Below are 15,854 nucleotides of genomic sequence, written 5' to 3'. Positions count from 1 at the left end.
ATTTATTTGTTAGTTATTTTACATCCCATTCAAGATTTTTTCTCTCAGACACCACCACCTTTAGGTGAAATTGTGTCACAAACCATGACCCATACATGGCGCTTCCAGCCGAAACAATGAGAGTTCTTTATCATGCCAACACTTATTGTGACATGGAACCTCCATTTCCAAAGTTGCATTCAAAAGAACCATGACTCTCGTTTGTAACGCCAGGCACGTGGAGAAGGAGTGGTCACTTTGACGCAGTGCAGGGTTCTAGAATCGAACATGGATCTCCTGGTTGTAAAGCCATCTGATCCATTAATTCATATTGTACTTATCATGTAATTCATTATACATGTAGATAATATAAATACACTTTACAAAATTGTCTCAAGACATTTGTGCTCAGGAGTGAACATTCTTAAGGAGATTCTACACAGTTCCATTCCAACTTTTCCTGGGAAAAGTTACAGAAAATATGAGTTTATGATTGTATAGTGTATCGCTAGGGTAGATGATACACCCATCGGGAATTACATGTGTACAATACATATCTATGTTTACATACTACAAGTTCTACAGCAGACTGGGTTTCATGGAGGTCCGCCTCCCAAGATGCATTAACTGACCAAGCTTGATGGTCCTAGGCCTCAAATTGTGCAAGACATGATCCAAAGACAATTTTAATATGTATTGCCATCAAATTCTAGAAGGAAGATACAGTGACCTATTTTTGGGTCACAACACATGTACACCACCCACCCATCCCCCCACCCACCCCCACCCCACCCCCCTATACACCAGCTGACCAGGTTTGATAGTCCGAAGTCTCAGAGTCTGAAAGATATGACCACACACAAAAAATATTTGACTGACGGACTGACAGACAGGAATGTCCATGCCATAATATGGCCGTCATAAGACGGGTGTATAACAACAATTTCAGGAACAGAGGAAACAGATTTTGTCTAGTAACAGGCATGTTGATTGTCTGTACCGGTCTATTCATTGAAAAATTACGGTTAGTATGACTATGAGGATCGGATGCAGTTAACAATTTCCTCGTTCTCCTTAAGTGCTTCTCTCCCATCTTTCTCCCTAAGATTCCAGAACTAACTGTGGACATGGTTAACATTGTTCGTCTCTGAATGGTTTACAAATGACACTTCTACAGAAATTGTTTTCTTTAATCTTTTTTCTACAAAATCAAAATTAAATAACAATCAAATATAATGAACAAACACATTACCTCTGATAAATAGTAGACAAAAACAAAACTATGACTAGAAAACTGACATCATGCAGGACCTGCTGCAAGCTCGGACCGATGTTCACAAACTTGACCTTGACTTTGACCTCATGGTTAAAATTCTAGTGTTCTGTCTTTCACCTTTTCCTACTAGCCTTGTCCTAAAGACAATTTCAGCTAATGAAAAAAACCCTAAATCAAAGTGCAGTGCAATCAAAATGTAAATATCAATTTTGTTACCTTCACTTCAAATTGTACTAATGTTTTCCTCTATGTGTCATGAGATTGACCAATCATCATCATGTGTCGTGAGATTGAGCAATCACCACTATGTGTCGTGATATTCAGCAATCATCACTATGTGTCACGAGATTGAGCAATCACCACAATATGTCCTGAGATTGAGCAATCACCACTATGTGTCACGAGATTGAGCAATCACCACTGTGTGTCATGAGATTGAGTAATCATCACTGTGTGTTGTGAGATTGAGTAATCACCACTGTGTGGCATGAGATTGAGCAATCACCACTGTGTGTTGTGAGATTGAGTAATCATCATTGTGTGTTGCGAGATTGAGCAATCACCACTGTGTGTCGTGAGATTGAGCAATCACCACTGTGTGTTGTGAGATTGAGTAATCATCACTGTGTGTTGTGAGATTGAGCAATCACCACTGTGTGTCGTGAGATTGAGCAATCACCACTGTGTATTGTGAGATTGAGTAATCATCACTGTGTGTCGTGAGATTGAGTAATCACCACTGTGTGTAGTGAGATTGAGTAATCATCACTGTGTGTCATGAGATTGAGTAATCACCACTGTGTGTTGTGAGATCGAGTAATTACCACTGTGTGTAGTGAGATTGAGTAATCATCACTGTGTGTTGTCAGATTGAGTAATCACAACTGTGTGTCGTGAGATTGAGTAATCACCGCTGTGTGTCGTGAGATTGACCAATCACTACTGTGTGTTGTGAGATTGAGTAATCACCACTGTGTGTCGTGAGATTGAGTAATCACCACTGTGTGGCATGAGATTGAGCAATCACCACTGTGTGTTGTGAGATTGAGTAATCATCACTGTGTGTTGTGAGATTGAGCAATCACCACTGTGTGTCGTGAGATTGAGCAATCACAACTATGTGTCATGAGATTGAGTAATCACAACTATGTGTCATGAGATTGAGTAATCACCGCTGTGTGTTGTGAAATTGAGTAATCACCACTGTGTGTTGTGAGATTGAGTAATCATCACTGTGTGTCGTGAGATTGAGCAATCACCGCTGTGTGTCGTGAGATTGACCAATCATCACTATGTGTCGTAAGATTGAGTTAAAACCTCTTACGTGTCATGAGTTTGAGTTTTCTTCTTTTCCCACAAATACAGCTGGCTCCATAAAATAGAAAAGGCACAGTCAGGAGAATGAAGCTGGTGAGGAGCACCACCATGTCGTCCTTGAAGTGTCGGGTACAGTTCAGATCCCGCTCCCCTCCCCACATTAAACGCGTGTAATTCATCTGTAAGTAAAGACAATCAGCTATATGTAAAGGGCTCATTAGTGTGTTAGAAAGGTGGTACCTTGTTTAAACAAGAGGCCCATGGGCCACATCGCTCACCTGAGTCACATTGGCCCATATCTGAAGACTTTCCATATATATTTGCATGTAAAACCTTAGTCCCTATTGTGGCCCCAACCTACCCGTGGAGGCCATAATTTCTACACACTTGAATTTGCACCATGTCAGGAAGCTTTCATGTAAATGTCAACTTCTTTGGCCCAATGGTTCTTGAGAAGAAGACTTTTAAAGATTTTCTCTATACATTTCTATTTAAAACTTTGATTCCCTATTGTGGCCCCAACCTATACGTGCAGGCCATGATTTGAACAAAGTTGAATCTGCACTATGTCAAGAAGCTTTTATGTAAATCTCAGCTCTTCTGGCTCCGTGGTTCTTGAGAGGAAGATTTTTAAAGATTTTCCCTAAATATTTCTATGTAAAACTTTGATCTCCTATTGTGGCCCCAACCTACCCCAGGGACCATGATTTGAACAAACTTAAATCTGCACTATGTCAGGAAGCGTTCATGTAAATGTCAGCTCTGGCCCATTGGTTCTTGAGAAGAAGATTTTTAAAGAATTTCTCTATTTATTCCCATGTAAAACTTTGATCTCGTATTGGGACCCCAACCTACTCCCGGGGGCCATGATTTGAACAAACTTAAATTTGCAGTTTATCAGGAAGCTTTCATGTAAATCTTAATATCTCTTCTGGCTCATTGGTTCTTGAGAAAAAGATTTGTAAATGACCCTACCCTAATTTTACATTTTACATTTATGTGATTATCTCCCCTTTCAAGGGGGCATGGCCCTTCATTTAAACAAACTTAAAGCCTTTCACCCAAGAATACGTTTGGCCAAGTTTGGTTGAAATTGACCCAGTCTCGCGCTGCCCATCGCATTTGTCGCATTTTGCGATTTTTCAGAAAAAAATGCGACAGAATTTCCGGAAATGCGACACGGACATTTCGTATTTTAGTATTCGCGCGCCATTTTGAATTTCAGCTGTTGGCATCCAAACAGCCTCAGGGCTGTTTTACCTGTGCAGAATGTGGATACCCTGTCGCATGGGAACAATAAGACGTAGGGGCGTCTTGTTTATTTAGCAGTTTACACAAAACAAAGGGTTGATCCTCTGTGTGCAGGTAGGTGTGAATGAAATGAACTTTGCGCGTGCCAGTTGCCTAAAGTACATATCGTAAATATAGAGATACCCGAGTCATTACTGGGGAGCTACCTGTTTTGTACTAGATGGAATAAAAAGCGTGTGATTGTGCACACAAACTAGTCAATGGAAGATACTTCCGTGTTGATAAAAATATATCAAATTTAATTTGTCGGTTCATCACAGTACAAAAGCGATTTCATCTAGAAAGGTAAACTAGAATGTTCAGCTATATTTTCTAATCCATTTGACGTTAGTATAGTGTATAAATAGAGGAATGTTGGGAAATTGCATTATTCTTTAGGTCTTTAGTTTGATCTATTTAGAAAATGGCCATGAGGAAACGCATAACAGTAGGTTCTTCTGAAATTGCTACCCTGTCATCTTTTAACTTCACATCATCTTAAGCCATTTAAAATTTGTTTCAGACTTCATGAAGTCCCTTCTCTTCTACATGATGAGATTCACCAAAGGACCACTTTGTCATTCTGGATTTCAAGATGAAAACAGGATTTTTCAGTGAAAATGTGATGTGAAACTATGATCATGTGTTATGTATTACAGTAATTAATTTTCAGTAACTTTGTCATCAGTGACTTTTTCTAGACTGCAAATTTAATGAGTAATATATGTCATTTACACTACTAAAATGATTAATAAACATTTAGAAACTCATTTCTTGTCTTTATTTAATATAGCCAGTTTATATGCTATGAAATACTCCTATTTTTTTCTGGTATGAAATAGAATTGAGTCAACTTAGCCAAAAACAATATTTAGAAATAAAACCATGATTGTGCTGCAATGTCATCAGACTGACTAAAAAGCAATCTGCTGAAATACAATCGATTTTCACAATATCATAATAATTATAGTGGTTTGTGATAAAAGCTAAACAAAGCTATGTTGTATACATTGTGTAAGAATAATCAGAGATATGATATGTTGTTTATGCCTCTTGAATAATATACATGAAATATAGATCTACAGTAAACGTGTATGAGTCGATGCATGCGCGCCAGGATGTGACACAAAATTTTGGTCCAGTGTGAGCCCTGCCAGTGGTTCTGGAGAAAAAGATGAAAAAGTGAAAAGTTTACAAGGACGACGACAGACAACCGACAAATTTTGATCAGAAAAGCTCACTTGAGCCTTTGGCTCAGGTGAGCTAAAAAGCGTAGTAGATTTCTGTCATTCAGTAACGGTTTGGACAATGTGATGTTGCTGAAAAACATAAGATACACACTTCACAGTCAATGTGAACCAATGGAAAATATAAGAACAATTAAACAATAAAATGCTTTCTTTGTTGTTTCATCAAGTGATGAAATTAGCTGAGATTGCAAGGGGGGATCTGCAAGGTATCAGGACAACTCGCCCCCAAGACAACTCGCCCTCAAGACAACTCGCCCCACATCGGGACAACTTGCCCCTAAGACAACTTGCCCTCAAGACAACTCTCCCCCTCTTCGGGACAACTCGCCCCCTCTCTTGAGATAAATCACTCCTTCATATCATACATGTTTACAATTATTATTTTTGGTCTAAATCCAAGAGGTGTATTAGCAAAAATTAATGAATTTCTTATAGATAGTATATACATCACAGACAATAAGACGTGTTCGCATAAATTTTCTCAGTATTGGAGACATTTAATAAATTACCTTAAGATCAGTAAATATAATTTTCCTTGCCAATTGATTAATGAAAAATATAAATTTTCTGAAATGCAATAATTAAATATGTGTATAATTCTATTAGAATATTTTGAAATAAAAAGACGTATCTTTATAGTGTAAATAACACATACACACACAAAATAAAAATAAAATGTGATAATATATTCATACATAATATTGGGGACGAGTTGTCTCAAGAGAAGGGGGCGACTTGTCCTGAGAGAGGGCGAGTTGTCCTAAGAGGGGGCGAGTTGTCTTGGGGGCGAGTTGTCCAGCATTCATCTGCAATGATTGGTATTATTTTTAAAGATTTCCCCATTATATTTCTATGTAAAACTTTGATCCCCTATTGTGGTCCCATTCTACTCCTGGGGTCCATGATTTGAACAAACTTGAATCTGCACTATGTCAGGAAGCTTTTTTGTAAATGTTAGCTCCTCTGGCCCAGTGGTTCTTAAAAAGATTTTTAAATGACCCTACCCTAATTTTACATTTTTTGTGATTATCTCCCCTTTCAAGGGGGCAAGGCTCTTCATTGAACAAACTTGAAAGCTCTACACCCAAAAATGCATGTGGCCAAGTTTGGTTGAAATTGACTCAGTGGTTCTGGAGAAGAGGATGAAAATGTGAAAAGTTTAAAACGACGTCGACCAATGGACCAATTTTGATCAGAAAAGCTCACTTGAACCTTTGGCTCAGGTGAGCTAGAAAGCAAAGTAGTTTTCTGTCATTCAGTAACGGTTTTGACAATGTGATGTTGCTGACAAACGTTAGATACACACTTCACACTCAATGTGAACCAAAGAAAAATGGAAAATAAGAGAATTAAACATTGAAATGCTTTCTTTGTTGTTTCATCAAGTGATGAAGGTAGCTAACATTGGAGGGGGGAAAATCTGCAATGATTGGTACCTTCATCTCCTGATGAAACAATAAAGAAAGACATTTTATTGTTTATATTTATGTTTTTATGTATTGCTTTAAAATATAAACTAGATACATGTTTAAGTACAGGGTTTTATCCAGCATTTAGATGTTACTACCCATTTTATATTTAAGGGGAATTTTTGAGAATGCAGTCATGAGCTTCCTGGGGTTGGGAGTTAGGGACATCCATGGAATAAACATCCACAGATTATAACAGCCATATAAATTGATTGATTGCTTATAGTATCTATATTGTAAGTCTGACAATTATAGAAAATGACTTTGAATATATAGAAAGGATTTTTGTTGAAAATTATCATACAATTTGGTGAAGTTTCTACAAATGAAAGGGATTTTTAATATGTGGAAGGGGAAATATTCATTTGTTGCCAATATCAGAGAAAAGATTCAGTGAATATAAATATCATTACAATATTGTCTATATGTTGATCATTCTCAATGGTTCACAGTAATACATCTACATGGTGGGTGTTTTCTGCTCCTAGTCACCTGATCCCATCTCCAGGATGTCCATTGTTCAGTGTCTGCCTCAATCTTAATTTTGTATTCTTTACAGAAGGTACCAGATTGATACAATACATGTACGTTATCTTCACATTTTCATCAGTGAAATCCATAAATATAGACGTACTTACCATATCAACGAGATCCATTCATATTTTACCACTATAGATTTTCCTCATGTTCACAAAGTGAAGATTGAGTTCTCTATATTCGTGTTTACATGCACTGCAAACTGTTGAATTGATGAACTAAAAAAGAAAACCATATTGTTGTATTATTTTGTATTTACAAATGCAGATAACAAACATCCCTGTATTAATGATTTTCTATACGCAACATACTGTGAACATACTGTGCCGTCTTTCATGAGGAACAAAATACAATAGATTTATTTTTGTGTATCAAAATTTCATGAATCTGACAGCTTTGTTGCGGAATGACATTAACAAGGAAGGACTTAATTTTACAAAAATATTTTTTGCAATATTCAGTATACCCACACAATTGCTAAAATAAAAAATCTTTACAAAAAGAAATCTGAAATACTAATCCTGTTTAAGCACACAATACAGTAATTTCATTGAGTAATTGGCTTAATCTATATGATACATGCAGTCATGTTTAATGCATTATATCATAATAATATACTACTAGTAATATAATTAAATGTTTCATGTATAATATCAAAGAACAAGTTCTCTGAATAACAACTTACCGTAAAATCTGTATAGGTCCCTTTCGTGTATTTCTCGATACAATCTGTAAAATGTTCATACTGCTCCAGGAATTTTAATGTGTCGGTATTGAACTGGAATGATACGGTGCCATTTTCATCTTCACTCATACTGGAGAAACAGTCTGCACATAAAGAAAGGTACATTGTTACCTCACACCTCAACAGAGGCCGAGTATGCTTCATTATCTGTCTGTCCCTCCGTCCGTCTATCTGTCCCTCCATCCGTCTGTCTGTCTGGTTTGTGAGGAATATGGGTCACGGATTGAGGAGTATGAGGTGAGTGTTCTTTGGGACAGCGATGACATTGACAGAACATGCAGTAACAGTATTTATCATTACGTAGTAAATGTCACATTTCTTCGCTTATGCAATCTACATGCAATATTACATAACCCCGTCAGCGATTTCAGGGAAAAGAAATCCCAATGCGGCTATCGACCAACCCACTGGATCACCATGCGTGGAGAGGAAGGCTTCGCTCTCGACAGACAAACAGGCCACAACCTCAACACGAGTATTAATACATAGCCTGTATAATCAAAACTGTTTGATGATGATGATGATATATTTTTTTATGTCGAACCTAATGCATTATCACCGTTACATATCATTTCCAGCATGTATACAATTTCATGATGATATCTGCATTATGTGGTCAAAGTTTTTCAAAAGTAGGCCAAACTCAAAAATCATGAGGTCAAAAACGTTTGTACCAAAAGGAAGATCTTGTCACAATGTATATATGTGAAATATGATTATTGATTAACTCTGATACATTACTGAATACCAGTAACAAAACTCTGACTTACTTAAGCAATTACACATTACTGACTTACTTTTACAATCAGAGACATCCCAGAGTGCCTGTATCATGGTGTGGACTTGAAAAATGGCCTGCACTCTGTCAGCATCCAGCAGAAACACATGGCAAACACTTGTATTCTTTAGAAATTGTAAAGCATGGTTCAAGTTTTTAATTTTGCTTGCCTTCATAAATACTCCATTCAGATTCTAATGGGAATAATTCAATGATATTGAATCCCATTGTCTCAGTTAATGTTATACAGACATCAAACTATCAGACTTGCAACGTAGCAGGCGGGAATCCCCTCGGTCCAATTATTGTTAGTTTGAATGCTACATTTTTACTTTCAAAGTACTCGAAAATTCAATGGAAAAGCATAAATAAAGTGTAAAAAAAAAAAAAAAAAAGGAAAAGGGTTCATGTCTTAATGATTTATACACTATCATCTTGCTATTGAGATAAATCTTGAAGATAAAAAACAAATCACCAAAACATCATGAGAATGTGATCCATCGTCAACTTCCCATATTTATGTAGCGATACTCCATTATCATCTGCATATGGTGTTTATATCTCTCAACTGATTCGTAACGCAATAGCTTGTTCTGTGAATTGTCAGTTTTTAAATTGATGAAGGCTACTGATGAAGACAATATTATTGCCGGGGTTTCAACAGTTTGTTTTAAAGTCAACATTTCGTAAATTCTATTGTCGTTATAATGATCTAGTTTGCCAATATAACCTATCATTGGGTCAAATGCTGTCTAATGTTTTTCATATCGATTGTTAGGCCGTTCTTGGCACACTAATTTTGACTACGGTGAACTCCGTTTACCTAATCAAGATATAGGGCCCACGGCGTGTGTGACCGTCGACAGGGGTTGCTTACTCCTCCTAGGCACCTTATCCTACCTCTGGTATATCCAGGGGGTCGTGTGTGCCTAATTCTTTAGTTTGTATTGCTCATAGGAGTTATGAGATTGATCACTGTTCGTTATATTCACCTTTCATGCGTAACTGTTCATTATCTTTCATTTAACCATGATTGTAAGAATTAAGCATAATTTTCACGACAATGACTTCAGTTTAGTTTCAATTTATAAATGTATAGTAATTTGACAGAAATGGTATCTTTCAGTGATTAATGATATGAAGTGTTTTCCTACTTTTCGCATTTCTCTTCCATAGCAGATACAAGAATGCACAAGAAAAACGCTGCGAACAGAAATAGCACTCCTTATATCAAATGACATGTAGTACATACATTCGTTATTGAAATTCTAATCACGAACAGATGGAATTATTAAACATCCAAGCACTACGTTGCTTTGTATTTATTATTTCCTTAATGTAAATAAACATATTTATTTATATTCAACAGACTTTTCTTTCCTTATTTTAACTGTTGTTTTGATTAAAGTTCAAATGCCAATGACACTTAGAGTAGGAGGTCGTGCTCAGTATGATACCGAACTATGATCCGGGCGGTCCAAGTGTCAATTGCCGAGAGATTAAAAATGACAGGTGTCAAATTTTTATGATTTAAAATATTTGGTTTTCGTTTGATACTTTTTTCGACAAAGGTAAAATTTAACTGTAAAGAAAGATCTAAAATTACTTATGAATTACCAGCTATTGTTTCAGCGTCAATACCTCTCAACGTTTCTGCAGCACATGAGGATAAACAGGTGTTGTGACTTAACTGATTCCTGAAACAGGAAGAATATACGCAATATTAATGAACAAGTGAAGATAGCGAATAGTGATCAATCTAATAAAGAATACAAAATTAAAAGTACTAAACTATGTAAAATTAGATGTCTTACTGATATAAACCGAATATTTATTTCTCTTTCACTCTGATTACTTAATCCATTTCAATTTTTTTACTAACATCCGCAAGACATATATGCCTTTCTAGAGTGCATTATTTGTTGTACGTTAAAAAGTAACATCCTCATCAAACAGATGAAAAATCATCAACGTAATAAAAGTAGTATATAGTAACTCACGTCCATTTCTTCATTCTCTACCGGTACTTAAAACTCGACATGAATTGATCAAAAGATTGTCAGTGTATAGCCATACAGACTTACAGTCACATCAAATAAATGGCAGTTTGGAAAAGTTAACAATATCTTCAGCAAACAGTAGAATGTCAGCTCGACAAATGATTATTCGGATATTGTAGAGTAAATACGTACGTCCGTGTACTAAATTGCCGGCATTGTCTACTTGATTGTTTGAGTAGACCATATGACTTGCACCATTCAATATTCTCACTAACAAGATGGTCTATCAATCGAACAATATTTTACAACTGAATTACCTGATGTACTTGAGTGTTTCTCGATTTTCTGGGTCACTTTTACAGATGTTTGTTACCATTTGTATCTTCTGCATTGGTAAATTATCATTTGTAGATTTTATTACGATTCCACTGCTCTTTCAATCGATTGATTTGTATGATCGCTATCAACTGTCGTCACATGGAATACATTTACTGACAAACAAGTTGATGTTTCAGGAGTTTCAACGATCTCGCTTAAAAACAGTATTTCGCAAATTCTATGGTCGTTATAACGATCTAGTTTGTAAATTGTTAGGCCATTCTTTACACACTTATTTGACAAAAGATTACTCCGTTTAACAGATCAAAATATAGGGATCCCGGTGGGTGGGACCGGTCGACAGGGGGTGTTTACTCCTCCAAGACACCTGATCCCACCTCTGGTATATCCAGCGATCCGTGTTAGCCCAACTCTTAATTTTGTATTAGTTACAGGAGTTATGAGCTTGATCCCCTTTCGTTGTCTTCACCTTTTCATTTAGTTATTTCTTCCAATGATCGACTCATCTATACTAGACTTTTGATTAAATGTCCGGATATCTGTACATGTATTCCAATGACCGTCATTTGAACTAAATTTTGTTTATTGAATAGAGGGAATTGTGATATACAATTTCATGGATTTGCTGATAAGGCTTTAAGTTTTATTCCTCTCATCAATTACATTCCTCATTACCTGCAAACCTTCAATATTAACAGTTATTGGGGATATTTTCCGCATACAGCAATGTGATTAGAGAAGTTCATTCAGTGCAACTTAGAATCTTGTTTTAATGACCATCCCCCTAAGAGAGATTTTGGGGAGAGTATCTTTCCCTTATTCACACCTTAGAGGATAAAACCCATGAACTTCATCGAGCAAGTGATCATTTAGAGTTACAAAGGTATGGAACCACGATAAATTGAGTGTTAATGACAAGCTTTAAGTCCCAATTTCTACTTTTCTTTTCTTTCTAACCAATTACCACTTTGCCAAGTTTTCAATATTGATTACATGCAAGGCGAAGATAAGGAACAGCGATCAATCCCATAACTCCTACAAGCAATACAAAATAGATAGTTGGGCAAACACGGACCCCTGGACACACCAGAGGCGGGATCAGATGCCTAGGAGGAGTAAGCATCCCCTGTTGACCGGTCACACCCGCCGTGAGCCCCATATCCTGATCAGGTAAACGGAGTTATCCGCAGTCAAAATCAGTGTGCCAAGAACGGCTTAACAATCGGTATGAAACACGTCAGACAGCATTTGACCCAATGCGAGGTTGTATTGACGAACTAGATCGTTATATCGACCATAGAATTTGCGAAATGCTGACTTCAATCGAGACTGTTGAAATCCCTGTACCATCAACTTGTTTGTCAGTAGCTTACCTCGATTTAAAAACTGACTATACCCAGAACAAGCTCTTGCATATCGAATCAGTTGAGATATATAAACACCATATGCAGGTGATAATGGAATATTACTACATAAATGTGGGAAGTTGACGATGGAGAAGCTGAAATCATCCCGTTTGTCATACAGTTGAGTTGTTAGTTGCCTGTTTACAATGTGTCAAGAAATTCTAAATCATTATCAAGTACTAGATAAAACCGTGTATGTTTTATAATTAGATAAACTAATTTGATATTAAAACACCTTACCGCTTTCGCTGGTTCCTATTTTTCCTTTGTCCTGTTCGGTGTATACAATATGGCCTTGTTTGGTAGCTGTATATAAGTAAAACAAACACATATCAAAGTAAACAATCACGACTGTTGTTCAATGTATATGTGCGCATTTCATTCTTTAGACATTTGAGGTTTTAACATATTCATATCATTGAAAAATGGGATAATGATTAAAGATGTTGACCGCGTTTTTTAAAATCATCAAGTACATATGTACTTGTGTGGTTTTCTATTGATTGTCGAATTAAAGTGACAAAACGAATACTTCTTCCCTGGACTGCCAGATGACATCTAAAACAATTTCATCAAGTAGCAATAGGTGTTTGCTATGTCGAATATCTTTTTTAAAAAAAGAGACTGTAAATATGTTTCTCTCCCTTTTTATCATATCCGGTAGACCTGTAATTTTCACTTCTGAATGCTTAGTGTTTAAAGAGGTGTCCTACACCAGAGAAATTTGATATATATGAAAAGCGGAGGGTATGTAAAACAATATTTTGAAAATGAATTTTTTTTTAGATATACTTTATTTAGTCAAAAAATTCAGTTTTAGTCTAAAGCAATTGGAATGTTTTTGTATAACCCCCTGCTGGACTCGAACCCGAGATCGACAGTTCAGCAGTCAACGTGATAACATACTGAGCTACTCGGCTATGCGATAATATAACATTCTAAATGAATAGACATGTATTGCTAATATTCATATTTTCATCCATGTTTCAAAAGGAGGCCAGCCATTATAACGATGTAGAGAACCTCCTCAAGGTCATATGCGAAAGACCTGCGATTCTAGATCTCACTTCTGAATTCCGAGCGTTTGGCGAAGGAGCAATAACTATCTATGTTTACGTCAAACGGTCTTAGTTTTGACGCATCCATAGCACGAGCGGGACTCGATCTCCATTTACGAAGCGAACGCTCTACTACTTCAGCTACTGCGACCGGTCTCTAAAAATTGGTATAAATACGTCAGACAACATTTAACGACAGGCTGTATTTGTGAATACGATCATTATAACGACGATAGAATTTGCGAGACTGTTGAAACTCGGTAACATTATTTATATCTTTTAATCACTGTGATTATTTGGGACATGTTACTATGTTGCCTTATAATCTCAAGTTTCGTTAAAAGAGGATCGATGGTTTAATTTTTTTTTTTATTCAAGCTTTTTGATCAATCATTCACGATAACTTTTCAGCGCAAAATTTCTGTTCTTAACCTCCTTGAATATGAAATTGTTCCTGATAGAATAAGCATACCACAAACTGCATTGAAAGCTACGTTTGAATTGATTATTGTTAAGGATCAAGAAAAAATCAAAATGTACATGTTTTACTATGTCCAGCTATGCTTACTCATTCTAAGACATCCAGATGTTCGGTCACATGTAGCTCTATCACACTCACATACAGAAATATCAAACTTCAACGTGTTTCATTTTTTAATTATTGGCAAACAAAATAAGTTAACAAATAATACTCATGTTTATTAGAATACTTTTATCAATTTCCGACACTTTCCAACATACACCTATATGTCCCTCATTCTCCCGACATCGTCTCTTAAGTCACATGGTCTAACGAGTTTCGGATACCTTAAATCACATGTACCATTTTAATATTCAAATACATCAATTTCAAACCTTCCAAATCATATAATTAAAAGCATTCAAGATATATTTCAATTTAAAATAAAATGAAAGTGAATTTTGAACACATGACTCAAACTAAGTCGCATGGCCGATATTTGACTTGTTTGGCTGATAGTATATTTTTAATCATTAAATCATTTCAAAGGTAGTTAAGATCGATATCAATTTATGATAACAATGACTTAAACATTATTTAACATCAATATATCAAACCGAAGAATAAGTAATAAATATTTTTCGGAGTAAGTGTAACACATCCTCAGCTGTAAGCATACTACTAAGGAGTTACCAATCACTATTACATATGTCTCCGCTGTCAGTAACGTTTTATCTATATTGTTTTGAGGAACATTTGTTCCACAGCAGAAAAAGCATCATTTTCCAACATTACAGAAAATGGATGGATTGCTTTTTACGTCTCATCGAGAATTTTTCACTCATATTGAGACGCCAGCAGCCACAAATAGACCTATGATGTAACAGTGAGAGTTCTTTATCGTGTCAACGCCTGCCGAGACACGGGATCTTCGTTTTTAAGGTCATATTCGAAAGACCCATGATTCTCACTTCTAAATGCCGAGCGTTTGGCGAAGGAGCAATCACTACCGATTTTAACGTCTTAGGTTTGATGCGGTCATGGGAAGACGGGGGTTTGAACTAACAACCTCCCGGTTACGACGCGAACGCTCTAACCACTGATTTAACACGTCCGGTCAGACGATAGATGGAACACATAAAATTAAGTGCTAAGGCATAGAAATACCTGCCTAGGCAAAATCACCGCCCACCAAAATATACTCATACATTTTTATTCATTCAATTGCTATCAAACTATTTCACAAACTTCACTATCCTTACTCTTTCCGAGGCACCCCGAAGTTTGGTCACAGGTAGCTCTATCACACTGACATATCTTTTGACACCCCAGACCGTACAGTGGATAAGGGCATTGGAAAGCACAATTCAAGCCGCCATAACCCGCCATGCATTCTAAAGTAAAAGTCAGTGTGGATATTCCAATGCGTTGTCTAATTCAATAATGCCGGTACATCAATTTTCAGTTTTCTACATCCCAACGTCATCTTATATTTGAAATTTTCTAACATAATTTTGCATACCTAAACAACGTCCTTCGGTAATGTTCCATACATATCCAGCGCAGCAATCATTTCTTTCGCTAGAGATGAAAAAGGACAATATCAGCAAGAAAATATTGAAGGGTGAAAGGTGAAGATAACGAATAGTGATCAATCTCATAGCTCCTATAAGGAATACAAAATAAAGAGTTGGGCAAACATGTACCCCTGGATATAAAAGAGGTGGGATCAAGTGCCTAGGAGGAATAAGCATCCGTTTTGGATCGATCAACCCACCGTGAACCCTATATCTTGATCAGGTAAATGGAGTTATCTGTAGTCAAAATCAGTGTGCCAAGAACGGCCTAACAATCGGTATGAAACACGTCAAACAACAATTGACCCAATGAGAATAAGAAAATGGACTTTATATATTAACCCAATGACAGGAATCTCTGTTATAAGAGCTC

At 36.5% G+C, this 15,854-nt stretch overlaps 1 pseudogene; it reads right to left on the bottom strand.

The window, feature by feature from the left end:
- Window positions 1–788: 788 nt before the first annotated feature.
- Window positions 789–15,485, bottom strand: LOC125677457 (osteopetrosis-associated transmembrane protein 1-like; annotated as a pseudogene).
- Window positions 15,486–15,854: the final 369 nt, after the last annotated feature.

The sequence above is a fragment of the Ostrea edulis genome, chromosome 3 (genome assembly GCF_947568905.1).
Source record: "Ostrea edulis chromosome 3, xbOstEdul1.1, whole genome shotgun sequence".
NCBI lineage: Eukaryota > Metazoa > Mollusca > Bivalvia > Ostreida > Ostreidae > Ostrea > Ostrea edulis.
This window is presented reverse-complemented; position numbering and strand designations above follow the sequence as displayed.